Source organism: Schistocerca serialis, chromosome 7 (assembly GCF_023864345.2).
Source record: "Schistocerca serialis cubense isolate TAMUIC-IGC-003099 chromosome 7, iqSchSeri2.2, whole genome shotgun sequence".
NCBI classification, from domain to species: domain Eukaryota; kingdom Metazoa; phylum Arthropoda; class Insecta; order Orthoptera; family Acrididae; genus Schistocerca; species Schistocerca serialis.
The window spans coordinates 331,838,482-331,854,178 of NC_064644.1; the positions used below are offsets into that span (position 1 = coordinate 331,838,482).

The 15,697-nt window shown below is 41.1% G+C and overlaps 1 protein-coding gene across 1 annotated transcript in view; it reads right to left on the reverse strand.

Moving 5' to 3' along the window:
• The window catches only part of LOC126412416 (malate synthase-like), a 137,919-nt gene that overhangs the window by 22,146 nt on the left and 100,076 nt on the right, over positions 1-15,697 (reverse strand). The gene's annotated exons all lie outside the window — the stretch shown is intronic.

The following is a 15,697-nucleotide window of genomic DNA, read 5'->3' on the forward strand; positions in this document are numbered from 1 at the left end:
GCCGATTCTCCCCCACCTCCTTCACTTCAACCAATAAATTGTGCCGTGTGTAGCAATGTCGTGCCAACCGACCGACAAAAGTTCGTCTTCTGTCACTGCTCGTGGGATTAAATGCTGTTCTAATATACATGATAGGATGCAAGCCGGACGAAACTTTAAAGACCGGTTTCGGAAGAAATTTAAAGACTGCAGATGTTTGTGGGACAAGCCATGCGAGACATATAGCAATGAATCACCTTTTTCAAAAAAATGGTTCAAATGGCTCTAAGCACTATGGGACTTAACATCTGAGGTTACCAGTCCCCTAGACTTAGAACTACTTAAATCTAGCTAACCTAAGGATATCACACACATCCATGACCGAGGCAGGATTCGAAACTGCGACCGTAGCAGCCGTGTGGTTACGGACTGAAGCGCCTAGAACCGCTCGGCCACAGCGCCCGGCGAATCACCTTTTTCATTTTTTAAGGAGTCCATAATGGTTTCGTGTGACACATAGAGAGAATAAAAGTCCGCCGACATTCTGTACACCCATTTTTAGGTTTTATTTCCAATGCTTATCGGAAAGTAAAGAAACAAACGAAATATCGACATTCAACGGATGTTAATTAATAAAATATACATGCTTAATTATATGAGTGTTAAAAAACCATCCTATATCCAAAGTACCAGAGCTTCAAATGCTAATAGAAAACACTGGTGCCTTAATTTTTCCGAAGGACCTAACGGTGTTCGGGACGGATGAGCTACATACAGTTGGCGGTGGCGTGTTTGTTGCTGTTAGTACTTAATCTCGTAGCGAAATTGAAATAGATAGTTCCTGTGAGTTAATACGGGTAGAGGTTATCCTTGGCAATCAGAATAAAAAATAATTGGATCCTGTTACCGACCTCCTAACTCAGATACTACAATTGCTGAAAGGTTCATAGAAAACTTGAGTCTAATTTCAGACACGTAGCCGACTCATACAGTTTTAGTTGGCGGTGACTTCAAATACTCTCGACATGCTTGGCGAAAATACATGAAGTCCGCATTAAATTATTTCGAGTAATTAATTCATCAGCGCACCCGAATAGTAAACGGTTGTGGAAACACACTTGACTTCTTAGCTACAACTAATACTGAGTTAATAACGAGCACGAAAGGGATACAGGGATTACTGAACACAAGGTTGTCGTAACGAGACTGAAGGCCGTAACTCCCAAATCCACCAAAAATAAACGAAAATTATATCTGTTCGAAAACAGATAAAAACTGGCTTGGCGCCTTCCTGAAAGACTATATTCACTCCTTCCGAATTAACAATGTACGTGTAAACCAGGTGGGGCTTGAATTCAGAGGAATTGAGAGATTTATACCAAATAAATTAACAAAAGACGGAGCTGATCCCCTTTGGTACGCAAAACAGGCCATAACATTGTTGCAGAAACAATGAAAAAAAGCTTGCCAAATTTAAATGAACACAAAATCACCAAAGTGGTAATTTTTTACAGAATAGTAGATATTAGAGGCGGACTTCAATGCGAAATGCTGATAATAGTTTCCACAACGAAACTTTGTCTCGAAACGTGGCAGAAAATCCAAAGAGATTCTGGTCGTGTGTAAAGAATGCTAGCTGCAAGGCACGGTCACTGCCTTCTCTGCGCGATAGCAATGGAAATACTATCGATGACAGTGCTGCAAAAGCAGAGGTACTGAAGACAGCCTTCCGAAAGTCCTTCACCGAAGACGATGAAGTGAATATTTCTTTCGAGTCAAGAACAGCTGCCACTATGGGAAACCTAGAAGTAGATATCTGGTCCAGATTGTATACCAAACAGGTTCCTTTCAAAGTATGCTGATGCAATAGCTCCAAACTTAACCGCTAGCTCGACGAAAGATCCGCACTCAAAGACTTGAAAGGTGTATAGATCACACCAGTATTCAAGGAAGATAATAGGAGTAATCCACTAAATTACAGGTCCATATCATTAACGTAGATATCTAGCAGAAGTTTGAAACATGTTTTGTGTTCGAACATAATGAATTACCTCGAAGAGAACAATCTATTGAAAGATAGTCAAGACGGGTTTAGAAAACATCGTTCTTTTTAAACACAACTAGTTCTTTACTCACACGAAGTATCGTGTACTATTCACAAGGGATTTCAAATTGATCCCGCATTTCTAGATTTCCAGAAGGCTTTTGACAGTGTACCTCAAAAGCGGCTTCTAATCAAATCATCATCTGAGTTACGCGACTGGATTCGTCGTTTCCTGTCAGAGAAGTCACAGTTCGTAGTAACTGACGGAAAGTCCTCGAATAAAACAGAAGTGACTTCTGGCATTACCCAAGATAGTGTTATATGGCCTCTGCTGTTCCTTATCTATCTAAACGATATGGGAGACAATCTGAGCAGCTCTCTCAAGTTGTTTGCAGATGGTTCTGTCGTTTACCGTCTAGCAAAGTCATCAGAAGATCAAAACCAATTGCAAAACGATTTAGATGAGGTATATATATGGTGGGAAAATTGGCTATTTTCCCCAAAATTATGAAAAGTGTGAGGTCATACACACGAGTGCTAAAAGGAACCCATTAAACTTTAGTTACATGACAAATCAATCACATCTAAAGGCCGTAAATTCAACTAAACACCAAGGAATTACAATTACGAATAACTTAAACAGGAAGGAACGCATAGAAAATTTTGTGCGGAAAGCTAACCAAAGATTGCGTTTCATTGGCAGAATACTTAGGTAATGCAACAGAGCTATTAATGACACCGCTTACACTACGCCTGTCCGTCCTCTTTTGGAATACTGCTGCGCGGTGTGAGATCCTTACCAGCTGGGATGAACGTAGTACACCAAGGAAGTTCGAAAAAGGGCAGCACGTTTTGCATTATTGAGAAATGGAGGAGAGAGTGTCACGGACAAGATACAAGATTTGGGGGTGAAAATCATTAAAACAAAGGCGTCATTCGATGCGGCAGAACCCTATCATGAGGTTTCAATCACCAACTTCCTCCTCTGAATGCGAAAATATTTTGTTGACTCCGACCTACATAGGGAGAAATGATCATCACAATAAGATAACGGAAATCAGAGCTCACATGGATGGGTGTTAAGTGTTCCTTTATTTGCCGGCCGGTGGTGGCCGAGCGGTTCTAGGCGCTTCAGTCTGGAACCGCGCGACCGCTACGGTCGCAGGTTCGAATCCTGCTTCGGGCATGGATGTGTGTGATGTCCTTTGGTTAGTTAGGTTTAAGTAGTTCTAAGATCTAGGGGACTGATGACCTCCGATGTTAAGTCCCATAGTGCTCAGAACCATTTGAGCCATTTTGTTAGTTTTTTCCGCGCGCTGTTCAAGAGTGGAATGATAGAGAATCAGGTTCCATGAATCATCTGCCAGGCACTTAAGTTTGATTTGCAGAGTAGCTACGTAGATGAACGTGTAAATTTAGAAACCCTCTGTTATGAAGAGCGAAGCCTGAGATGTTTTTTTACAGTTCTAACACTCGCTAAATGCTTCGTTTCCTATACATCTGTTGTATTTATTAGATATGTGTGCCATCACTATGTCTAGTCTTTTTTCTTCGAATCTGAGATGAGGTTCTTAAAATTACAGGTCATCGTTTATGCTACATACATAAATAAATTAATAACGTTTACATGAATATCTTTTTGTTTTATTATTTTGCTTTACCATGCTGTATTTCCTCGGCCAACTATATATTTCGCGATCCATAGTGTCAAAAGTGTGTCGAAGATATAAAATTTCAGGCATTACCTCTCACCAAGGGCAACGCAGTGGCCGACGGTCTTGCCTTAACGACCGAGAGCAGCGGCGTTTGCGTAGAGTTGTCAATGCTAACAGACAAGCAACACTGCATGAAATAACCTCAAAAATCTATATGGGATATACGACGAATGTAACCGGTAGGACAGTGTGGCGAAATTTGACGTTATTGGGATATGGCAGCAGACGACCGACGCGAATGCCTTTGCTAACAGACGACGTCGCCTTCAGTGCCTCTCTTGGGCTCTTGACCATATCGATTGGATCCTAGGAGACTGGAAAAGCCTGGGCTGGTCAGATGAGTCCCGACTTCAGTTGGTAAGAGCTGATGGTGGAGTTCGAGTGTCGCTCAGACCTCACGAAGCCATGGATCCAAGTTCTGACCAAGGCTTTGTGCAAGCTGGTGGTAGTCCATACTGGCGTGGACTGTGTTTACATGGAATGGACTGGGTTCTCGGTACTTTCGGATACTTGGAAATCATTCGCAGGTTTGGTCACCCAGATCGCCCGCTATGAATCCTACCAGGCGCTTATGGGACATATTCGAGAAGTCAATTCGTGCTTAAAATCCTGCACTGGCAACACTTTCGAAATTATAGACGGCTGTAGAGGCAGCATGGCTCAATATTTCTGCAGTAGCCTTCCAACGACTTTTTGAGTCCATGATTCGTCGAGTTGCTGCACTACGCCGGGTAAAAGGATTTCGGACTCGAAGAACGGAGGAAGATTAAGTTTAACGTCATGTCGCCATGGAGTTCGGGCTGTGCCAAGAATGGGGAAGGAAACTAGCCATGCTCTTTTAAAGGAATCATCCTGTTATTTGCCTGGAGTGATTTACGGAAATAACAGGATACCTCAATCTGGATCGCCGAACGCGAGTTTGAACAGTTGTCCTGCCGTATGCGAGTCCAGTGCGATAACATTCGCACCACCTCGCTCAGTAGGTCCGACATGATATTAAGAGGTATTCCCTTCCTTTGTCGCCGCAGTGTATATTAGTATGTTTTGTGACCGTAACATATACACTGATTTGTCGCTGTATGTTTCATCTTCCATGTTTTTTATTGTGTTTTGCGGGAGTGCTTTAATATGTTGTGTGAATATGTCTTCTAAAAGGAACTGCTTTTTCTTATCGTTGGCAGACAAAATAAAAGTCCTTGAATAATGAGAAAAAGGCATGAGTGGTAAGATATTAGACGAGATGTTCTCTTGGGGACATGAGCAATTTCAAGCATAAGGAAACAAGCCCTGAGTTTTCAATTTTGTGTCTGTCCTTGAGACTGAAGTTGCGAGTTCGCCGAGAAAAGCAATGAAAACAGCAGGAAACAAAGAGCTTGAAGAGGCCGTATTCAAGTGATTTTTGCAGCAGCGAGATTTTAGTCAAGAAAATCTTCAGTCTATCTTCGTCTAAAGCCATCAATGGCCTGTTATGGAATGTCGAGGCAAGGCACAGCATTGAGTTAAATTGAAGTGGCGAAAAACTATCAGTACACCCAAAAACAGTAGAAAAGTTTATTGAAAAATTCAAAATCGAAGCAGAATCTTATTATCCTGAATTTTTATACAACGCAGAGCAGACAGGCCTTATTCGGAAAGCTTTACCTGAAGCAGCTTTAGCTTGTAAAAGGGAAACTAGCGCTACTGGCTATAATGTTAGTAAAGACCGTGTTACTGTGCTGAAACGTGTTAAATCTACTGCAAAACACAAAATACCCTTCTGTTGATAGGAAAACAAAAACTGTTGGAAAACCTCCAGTCTTTTACAAGGATCAACCAAAGGTCTGGATGACTGCTACTTTGTTTTGCGAACGGTGCGATTCAACTTTGTACCTGAAGTAAAAAAAATACCAATAGGTCATAGAGAAGGAAGAGAGTAAGGTGATGTTAATCCTGGACAGTGCACCCACCACCCACCCGCCCCACAGAAGGCCTCCCTGACAGAGGAGATGGACGTTTCAAGACACTCTTTCTGCCGCCAAATGTAGCGAGTTTGCTGCATCCAGTGGAACAATCGGTTATCGAGACTACGAAGCGACATTTCAGAAGATAACTATTCAAGAATATTTTGATAGAAGATGGATATCAAGAAGGCATTGTGGATCATTACCAAGCACCGAATTTAAAAGACTACACTTACATGGTGGCGGACTCTAAGTTGAACGGTATTTCTACCAATGATGAGGTACAGAAAGACGAAGACGAAAAGAAGAAGCATGAAAGGGAAGAAAGATAAATGGCAGAAAACTAAACATCACCTGAGGATGTAGGAATCCTTTTGAAAATTCCTGGACGTTTCGATTGCAGTGCAAAAAATACAGGAGAGTAGCTTGCTTGTGATTCTATGGACCCTGAATTCCAAATTCTCAATGACGATGAAAAAATCCTTCATAAAGAGAGAGAGAGAGAGAGAGAGAGAGAGAGAGAGAGACAGAAAGAGAAGAAACTAATGGCCAGGAGGATGACATTATCAGTGATCCAGATACGGGACCGTCAGTTGGTGAGGCGTTTGCGTGTCTCGACACTGTGCCAGCACGGATGGAGCGGTGGCCTGTGACCTTATGCAGCTGCTCACCGTCAAGTGGATGTGAGACTTGGCTGCACGAAAACCATTAAAAACAGCAAAACAACTGACTCTGACTGTTATGTTCAAGAAGTAACACAATATGTAAGCACAGTACTTGCAAAATCTAAACAACATTGTTATGTAGTTATAAAATTCATATTGCTGTAGTATGTATACAAAAATTTGGATTTATTTAAAGGAATGACCTGTTTTTATTATTTGTTCAATTATCCTGATATTTGGTTACTACAAGTCGTCATGGCAGTTAGAGTTCTACAGATAATGTTTTGGCTTTTCAGTTTATTTGCAACAGGGGGTGAAACGCAGGAATCAACATCTACATAAATTAGTAATTCTGCCGGATATAATCATTAATGACTGGTCAGAGAGTATTAGCACCATGTCTATAAACTTTATCCTGATTAAGGACAAAAAGCGAACAGCGCGCGTGACTACACAACAGGAAATATGTGTGAGAGGACATATAAAAGCTTTGAATATGAAATTGGAATTTTATAATTTCAATACGCGACCCAACAATTCACTCTGTAAAATTACTGCTACAAAAGTTATAGATCCCATTTTATTCTAGTATGTACACAGATCTGAAGAACTGAACGTAAAGGTAGTTCCGATGTTTTGTACGCACTAGAACTTTGCCAGAAATTTTTCTGCTACAGCTTATATTCTCCAGATAAACAGCCCTACTTTAGCGGCTAAAATTTAGACGTCTGATGAAGAGCACAAACGAATGCGTTTACAATGTGAGCACGAAAAAAATCGTAAAACCTTGAAAATACCATGTTTACGTGCCAGGTAACTGCAGAAGACGTAAATCGATCTTCGGAATCCTATTTTCGTTGTCCTATTCACAGATAAGGCCAGATTTAATTTTATTAGCCGGATCAAATATCATTATTACGAGCGCTTGTTGGTTTACACGAATTGTGTCTGTTTATTAGCCGTTCTGAGTACATCAGCACGATGAACTTTGCAGTGAAATCTTCAGAAGTTGGAGAGAAAAATAATTCCAGAAATGATGTATGAAATCTTATCCTTGACAGTCAACACGTGCGGAACTGTTTTATTACATCCATATAGATCACGTACTTTTTGGAGGAAGTGTGAAGAGGTAACTTTTCGAACATTATTATACTCCAATGTTTTGGAGACTTGGGACGTCTGGATAACTTCTTAACCTGTATAGGTGTAAACCTGTGTATAGAAATAGCGAATGTTTTGTCGCAAACCACAAAATTTCTTTACTACTAAAAGCAAGAATGAATATGTTGTTGTAGCCCTCAGTCCAGAGGCTGCTTTGATGCAGCTCTCCATGCCGCTCTATCCTGTGCAAAACTCAGCTCCATACTACTGCAACCTACATCCTTCTGAATCTGCTTAGCGTATTCATCTGTTTGTCTCCCTCTACGATTTTTACCCTCCACGCTACCCTCCAGTACTAAATTGGTGATCCTTTGATACCTCAGAACATGTCCTACCAACCGCTCCCTTCTTCTAGTCAAATTGTGCCACAAACTCCTCTTCTCCCCAGTTCAGTACCTCCTCTTTAGATACGTGATCTACCCATCTAATCTTCAGCATTCTTCGGATGGTCATCCATCCAAGTGGATGGCCTGACAGCGCTTCACGTCGGTGATCTAACGGGAACCGGTGTTACCGCTGCCGCAATTGGCTGTTATATAAATTACTCGGTCTTATTGTACACTCTAAAATAAGAGTTGGCTTGAGGGTCCTGCCCTTAATAATCCAAACGTTCTCAATTGGGTACAACTGCGTTGATCTCGCTGGCCAAAGTAGGGTACGGCATGCTCGAAGACAAGCAGCAGAAACTCGATCAGTCACTTCCAAGCTAAATAACTGCCCACATAAGAGCCAGAGATGGACTAGTGCTATATTGACTTAACCTGCGAAGCTCTTTCTCTTGAATAAATCTTCCAGTTTTTCTGAAACTATAATATTTGTTTGTCTGTACATGTATAACACATCTACCAATTACCGTCCAATTTGGATAATTTCCTCTTGTTGTGTTTTTTTTGTCTTATAGTGTGTTTATGTTCTTGTCTTTCAATTGAACCAAACATCTAACACGCAGTAACGTAAAACACGCTCTTCTGGGTGAGCACATCCTTCTTCCAACACCTTCAATTACGCGGAGGAATTGTTCTTTCGAACGAAGTTTTTGTTCTGGTCTCCACAGTACTTCTTTATTCTCTCACTCAGCTGTTGTTTTCGTTCCTGGGTGGAAATTACTAAGCGTTTCCTCTCTTTCAAGCTTTATTCTGGTTCTGAATTTTTCTCTGTTCTGAATTTCTTCTCCAATTTTGTTCATCTCTTGTCTTTTTCAATCTATTGGAGACAGTTATTTTTGCTCCTTTTTGTTCCTGAAATACTGGAAGAATATTCTAGTTAACCTATTGTCATTCATTCGTTTCACATGTGCAAAAAAACTGATCCACATTCTCCAGAGTGTAGAGTTCTTTGTTGCTCTTTAATTTGTAGTTGCCTATTTCGGTTTCATCTATAGTAGAGCCAAGAATTTTTCGAAGGATTCTCCTATCTTATTTGTCCATTTTTTTTCTGTTGCTGTTACTTTAAACGTTGGATTCCACTCTGCTGCGTAGAGAGATTGTAGATTAATAACTGTTGCACTGTCTCTCATGTTCACGTAAATGGAAACTGATTCTTTTATTGTAGGTGTCCTTGGAGAGTTGCTATGCCGTTTTGCCGGCCGGCGTGGCCGAGCGATTAAAGGCGCTACAGTCTGGAACCGCACGACCGCTACGGTCGCAGGTTCGAATCCTGCCTCGGGCATGGATGTGTGTGATGTCCTTAGGTTAGTTAGGTTTAAGTAGTTCTAAGTTCTAGGGGACTTATGACCACAGCAGTTGAGTCCCATAGTGCTCAGAGCCATTTGAACCATTTTTTGCTATGCCGTTTTGATCTTCTGGGATGTGACGTTGTATGCTACTTTCGTCAGTCCACTGATTTGAATTATTTCTCTGAGGTATTTCAGTTTTTCCAAAACCTGTTTTCAGCAATTTGCGGCCACTTACGATATTTGTCATTTATTCAGTTTTGGTTGTCGAGATTTGTACTCCGGCTTTCTCTGATGCACTTACAAGGAGGTTTCTTTGGGTGATAGCTAATTCTATATCTTTGGCAAAAACTGCAGTCTCAACCACGGAGGTCAGACAGTTGATTTTGATTCCTTCGTGTTTCGTGCCTAGACTGATTTGTTGATTTATTAATTTAATGATTTATTTCAAATGTAATCAGGTGCTGCTATATAATTACAAAATTATAACAGTTCCCGACTAACAATTTTCGTATACGTGGTACAGAGTCTTCAATACAAAACAACAGTTTGTAACATGTGTGAGGAAACAGTCTAATAGAAAAGGAAGAAGAAAAATTGGTGTTAATTAGAACGCAGTGGTGTTATAGATTGGTTTTATTAATATTTGAGATCACTTTACAATTGTCGCTTCCAAGAGAAGTGCTGTATAACGTTGAAAATAGCTGAGGGGAAAGTTAAGATTTCATCATGGCTATGTATGTTGTTGATAACAGTTCCAATGAGTTTCTGGTCATTGAAGAATGTGATTTCATGTTGTAATGTATATGTGTCCCTAACAGAATGAATTAGATTCGTTCGTTCTGTCAGGGTTCTTTAATTAGTTCTTCCATGCTCTTTCATACAGTGCAGCATGGGGAGAGGCAGAAGGTAACTACAAACTAATTAATGAATCACTCATGTACTAAGATTAGATTCCACACACAGCATTTTAATATCGAAAAGACGACAAGAATAACAATGTGTGCACCCATAAAATAACCGACGCAGGCACACTAGAGTGTATGAATAAAACAACAGAGGCTACAAATAATAACAGAATTCTTTGCAAGTCACAGTTATTAAATACCACGCGGTATTCGACTGTCCAAGTGCGTAAGTATGATGAGAATGACATGGAGAGGGGACAGCTATTTACGCAGTGGCGGGGGGACAGGTGGGTGTTGGATGGAGGAGGAGAAAGAAAATGAGCTAAATCCGATTTGTCCATCACAGTTTCTACGGAGACTGCTTATAGCGTGACGCATGAGGGCCTCTTTCCCCACCAGTGTGTGTCGAGCTGAACGCTGTTCTGGCTTTCATCACCGGACTGGTCATAATTCGATGTAGTTGTATGTCAACTAGGTTTTATTAGCTCAGTCAGTTACCTAGCAACAATATTACTTGAACTAGGTATTCACGATCTCCAAGGTTGACCTGAAAAGCAGTCTACTTCTACATCTACATGGATACTCTGCAAATCACATTTAAGTGCCTGGTAGAGGGTTCATCGAACCACCTTCACAATTCTCTATTATTCCAATCCAAGAATGAACACTTATATCTTTCCATATGAGCTCTGATTTCCTTTATTTTATCGTGGTGATCGTTCCTCCCTATGTAGGTCGGTGTCAACAAAAAAATTTCGCATTCTGAAGAGAAAGTTGTTGATTGGAATTTCGTCAGAAGATTCCGTCGCAACAAAAAACGCCTTTCTCTTAATGATGTCCAGCCCAAATCCTGTATTATTTTTGTGACACTCTCTCCCATATTTCGCGATAATACAAAACGTGCTGCCTTTCTTTGAACTTTCTCGATGCACTCCGTCAGTCCTATTTGGTAAGGATCCCAGCAGCAGCAGTTTTCTAAAAGAGGACGGACAAGCGTAGTGCAGTCAGTCTCTTAGTAGGTCTGTTACATTTTCTAAGTGTCCTGCTGATAAAACGCAGTCTTTGGTTAGCCTTCCCCACAACATTTTCTGTGTGTTCCTTCCAATTTAAGTTGCTCGTAATTATAATACCTAGTTATTTAGTTGAATTTACGGCTTTTAGATTAGACTGATTTATCGTGTAACCGAAGTTTAACGAGTTCCTTTTAGCACTCATGTGGATGACCTCACGCTTTTCGTTATTTAGGGTCAACTGTCACTTTTCGCACCATTCACATATCATTTCTAAATCGTTTTGCAGTTTGTTTTGATCTTCTCACGACTTTATTAGTCGATAAACGACAGAGTCATCTGCAAACAACCGAAGATGACTGCTCAGATTATCTCTGAAATCGTTTATATAGATAAGGAACAGCAAAGGGCCTATAACACTACCTTGGGGAAGGCCAGAAATCACTTCTGTTTTACTCGATGACTTTCCGTCAGTTACTACAGACTGTGACCTCTCTGACAGGAAATCACAAATCCAGTCACATAACTGAGACGATATTCCATAAGCACGCAATTTCACTACGAGCTGCTTGTGTGATACAGTATCAAAATCCTTCCAGAAATCGAGAAATGCGGAATCGACCTGAAATCCCCTGTCAATAACATTCAACACTTCGTGCGAATAAAGAGCTAGTTGTGTTTCACAGTAACGATGTTTTCTAAACCCATGTTGACTGTGTGTCAATAGATCGTTTTCTTCAATGTAATTCATAATGTTCGAACACAATATATGTTCCAAAATCCCGCTGCACACCGGCGTTAACGATATAGGCTTGTAATTTAGTGGAAAGAAGGAAAGCGAGGGTTTAACGTCCCATTGGCATCGAGATCATTAGAGGCGGAGTATAAACTCGGAATGTTTTAAGGTTGGAAAATGAAATCGAACGTGCCCTTTTAAAGGCACCATTCTAGCAGTTGCCTGGAGTGATTTAGGGGAATCACGGAGAACCTAAATCTGGGTGGCAGGGAGCGGATTTGAACTAGAGTCCTTCCGAATGCGAGTCCACTATGCTAACTACTGCGCCATCTCGCTCAGCACTGCCGCTGAAGACACAACTGTGGAGGCGCCGTGGTCCCAACTGTGCACTTACCAAGTTTCGGACAGACCATCTGGACCTCCTCAGGTATTACGGCTACGTCCACGTGTCTTCTCTATATCTATATCTTATCTGTATTCTGCAAACCGTCTTTGGTGTATGGCGGAAGGTACTACCACCACATTCCACCTTTCCTTTTACTGTCGTGAATCATTGTTGACAAGCCTACGTGTAAGCTCGAATATCTCTAAAAGTAGCTATCGGTTCTCGGACTGCCCATCCTAAATCCGCGTATGAGGGATCGTCATTTCTTTTCCGGTTGCTTGAGACGCCGGACACTTTGAAAAATGAGTTATTGTGTCCCATATCCTAAGAAATGAGTTTATGTGGTACTCGAATGATCGAAGAGAAGGGCATTTCTTTCTCTTGAAACTGCATAGTTATTAATATTCTCTCACTTTATATGTGCTGCTGAAACAGATCAGCTATGAGCAACGTGAAGGTAGGATAGAGTAAGTTATCGAGGATTAAGCTGGGTACATTGTAAGGATTCATTGAGAGTTGCAGTGTAACAAATGAAGCACTTCGTCAGCATAATAATACCCAGAGGCGATCTAATTTTGCATAATGCACTGTGACGTGGTGGCCACAGTTCAAATGTCGAATTGCTGTGTGTGCTGCGGTTGCACATCAGAAAATAACGAGCAAGATGTTAGTATTGGCAGCAGTAAAACCACTAACAGACAACAAACTGCTCAACAGTGGAAAAGGATCCGGGCCAGATGAGTTACCTGTGAGGTTCTACAGACATAATGCCAGAGAACTTGCCTTCCTTCTAATAGCAGTTTGTCGCAAATCACTGGAACGCCGATGGGCGTCTATCAATGAAAATGAAGCGCAGGCCATTTCTATCTTCAAGAAAGGTCGTCGGACAGAAACGCATAGCCCTATATCGCTGAAGTCACTCTTTTGTAGAATTATTTAAAACGTTTTATGCTCAAGCATTCGGTTCTTTTGCCGGCTGGGGTGGCCGAGCGATTCTAGGCGCTACAGTCTGGAACCGCGCGATCGCTACGGTCGCAGTTTCGAATCCTGCCTCGGGCATGGATGTGTGTGATGTCCTTAGGTTAGTTAGGTTTAAGTAGTTCTAAGTTCTAGGGGACTGATGACCTCAGATGTTAAGTCCCATAGTGCTCAGAGCCATTTGAACCATTTGAACTATTCGGTTCTTTTAGAGAACGAAATCCCTACATATTATAAAAACGGATGAAAAAGCAGTATAGCCCACGAGCCGTGAATTCCCTTACTTTGGCCATCCAGTATTTGAGAATGAGAGCACTTAGAGACTTGCAACAAACTTTACGCATAATTTTAAACCTTTTCTAAACTTTTTCTCGCCGACACCCTCCCGAGTGTCTCTCACTTAAGTTGGTGTAACTTCTGTGCGATATGGGAACGTGCGTAATCATGAAGCATCCCTTGTCCACAACGGCTGTTTTCGACAGACATGCTGCTCCATACATTTTCTTCATTCTCCGCTGGATATCTACCGGTGTCTGCCCTTCGGCAGCCAAAAAAAGATTAACATCACGTTTGTCCTGATTGGACGCGTTTGGTAATAACGTCGTCATAGTCCACGTTGCCGCATTCACCGCACACAGATCGAAAGACACAAATGCCATACTAATCCCTTGCATACACGCCGGTGCTTATATATCGACATCGGAGTCGCACTGAGTTTCATATATGCTGCAGCAACACCCTCAAACGGTAAATTTTTATCGCTCATTAGAGATGAGTAACATACCACATTGCGAGTGAAACAATTATTTCCGTAACTTAAATGTGGATGGTACACGAAACATTCATTGGTTTTTTTCCTCAAGTAGAAGGGCAGCGAGAATTTAATTTATTTCTTGGCATGAAAAGAAATCGCTGCATGAGAACGTAGATGTTGTCACTATAGGAGCCACAGGGTCACAACTCCATCAACGAAAAATCGTAGATATGTACTATACCTGGGAGTTTTCAGAGATATTTAAGACGATCATTTCTCAGGGTCTACTATTAAGTTACAGGAAGTAGTGCACGGAGTCTCAAACATGTATTTCTGGTGCGTCACCTCATCAAGACCAAACTAGAATTGTACATACGTTTGGTTACGTAAACATGATGAGAATATTTTGACTACAGCTACAGACAACTACTTCGCTTAGATCGAGATTCGGAAAGACAGACTAAATACTTTCTCATGTTCTGTCCACCTACATCCAGTGTTATACATATTGTGGCACGTTTCTGTCGTCTCGACAAGTTAATAAACCACATAAATGACTGTCATTTTTGGAAGGCCCTTCGTAACATTCTTTGGTAAAAGCTTTTTATTGTAATTTTTAACTCTCCAGGAGTGGTGTCATCATATTACTAAGGAAGCGAATATTTGGCATTTGGTGTTCACACAGGAAGCAAACAATATTCCCATTCTCTTCTAAAAACCCCTTTCTCGTGGAGAAGTGGCAATTTATTTGCGATCAATCATTGTAAACTATGCTAGTACAATAAATTTACAGTTCACGTGGTCGACATGAAGGGAATTGTAGATTTAAACAGTTGATGGCTCAATTTCTACAAGAACGGTTGACTCTCAGCAGAACTCGGTGAAGGAAACTGGAACATCAATCAAAGTTACCATACAGCCAGCAGAATCTCTGAGAAGGGAACTGGAACATCAATCAAAGATACCATTCACTACAGTTGATTCATCATAATTCAGATGTATCTCAAACACTCCAGATGTGGGGGACCACCTTTGACTGCATCGGTGGATTTGTGAAGCACACATTCGACCTATGCTTGCCCCTAACAAAACGTGTGACGGTTCTTGGTGTCTAGAGTACAGCGAAAGTGTTGCGACCAAACGTGATAAAATAGCATACAGAAAGTACGTTATGAAATACATCCTGTGCCAGTATGTAAAGTATTGTAACGATATACTAACAGTTCCTGAAGGAGTAGTGTTGAAAATGGTTCAAATGGCTCTAAGCACTATGGGACTTAACATCTGAGGTCATCAGTCCCCTAGACTTAGAACTACTTAAACCTAACTAACCTAAGGACAGCACACACATCCATGCCCGAGGCGGGATTCGAACCTGCGACCGTAGCAGCAGCGCGGTTCCGGACTGAAGCGCCTAGAACCACTCCGCCACAGCGATCGGCAGGAATAGTGTCATGGACCAAAGCATTACCAGACGCATCGAACATCACAGCTGTAGTAGTATATGCTAGTTGTGTACTCAGCGCAATCTAGACGCATACTAGATGGTCATCTAGCATTCAAATACGTATATCTGTTTTTAAAAAGATAAATCCTTAAATATTGGGTGCATAAAAGAATATTACTGAAGTAATAGCTAAAAGGCCTTTATTTCACAGAACTCTGAAGCTCATAGCTTCCTTCCAACTGAATGTAAAAAAAAAAAATAAATAAATAAATAAATAAATAAAAAAATCTCTGTGATGTTCAT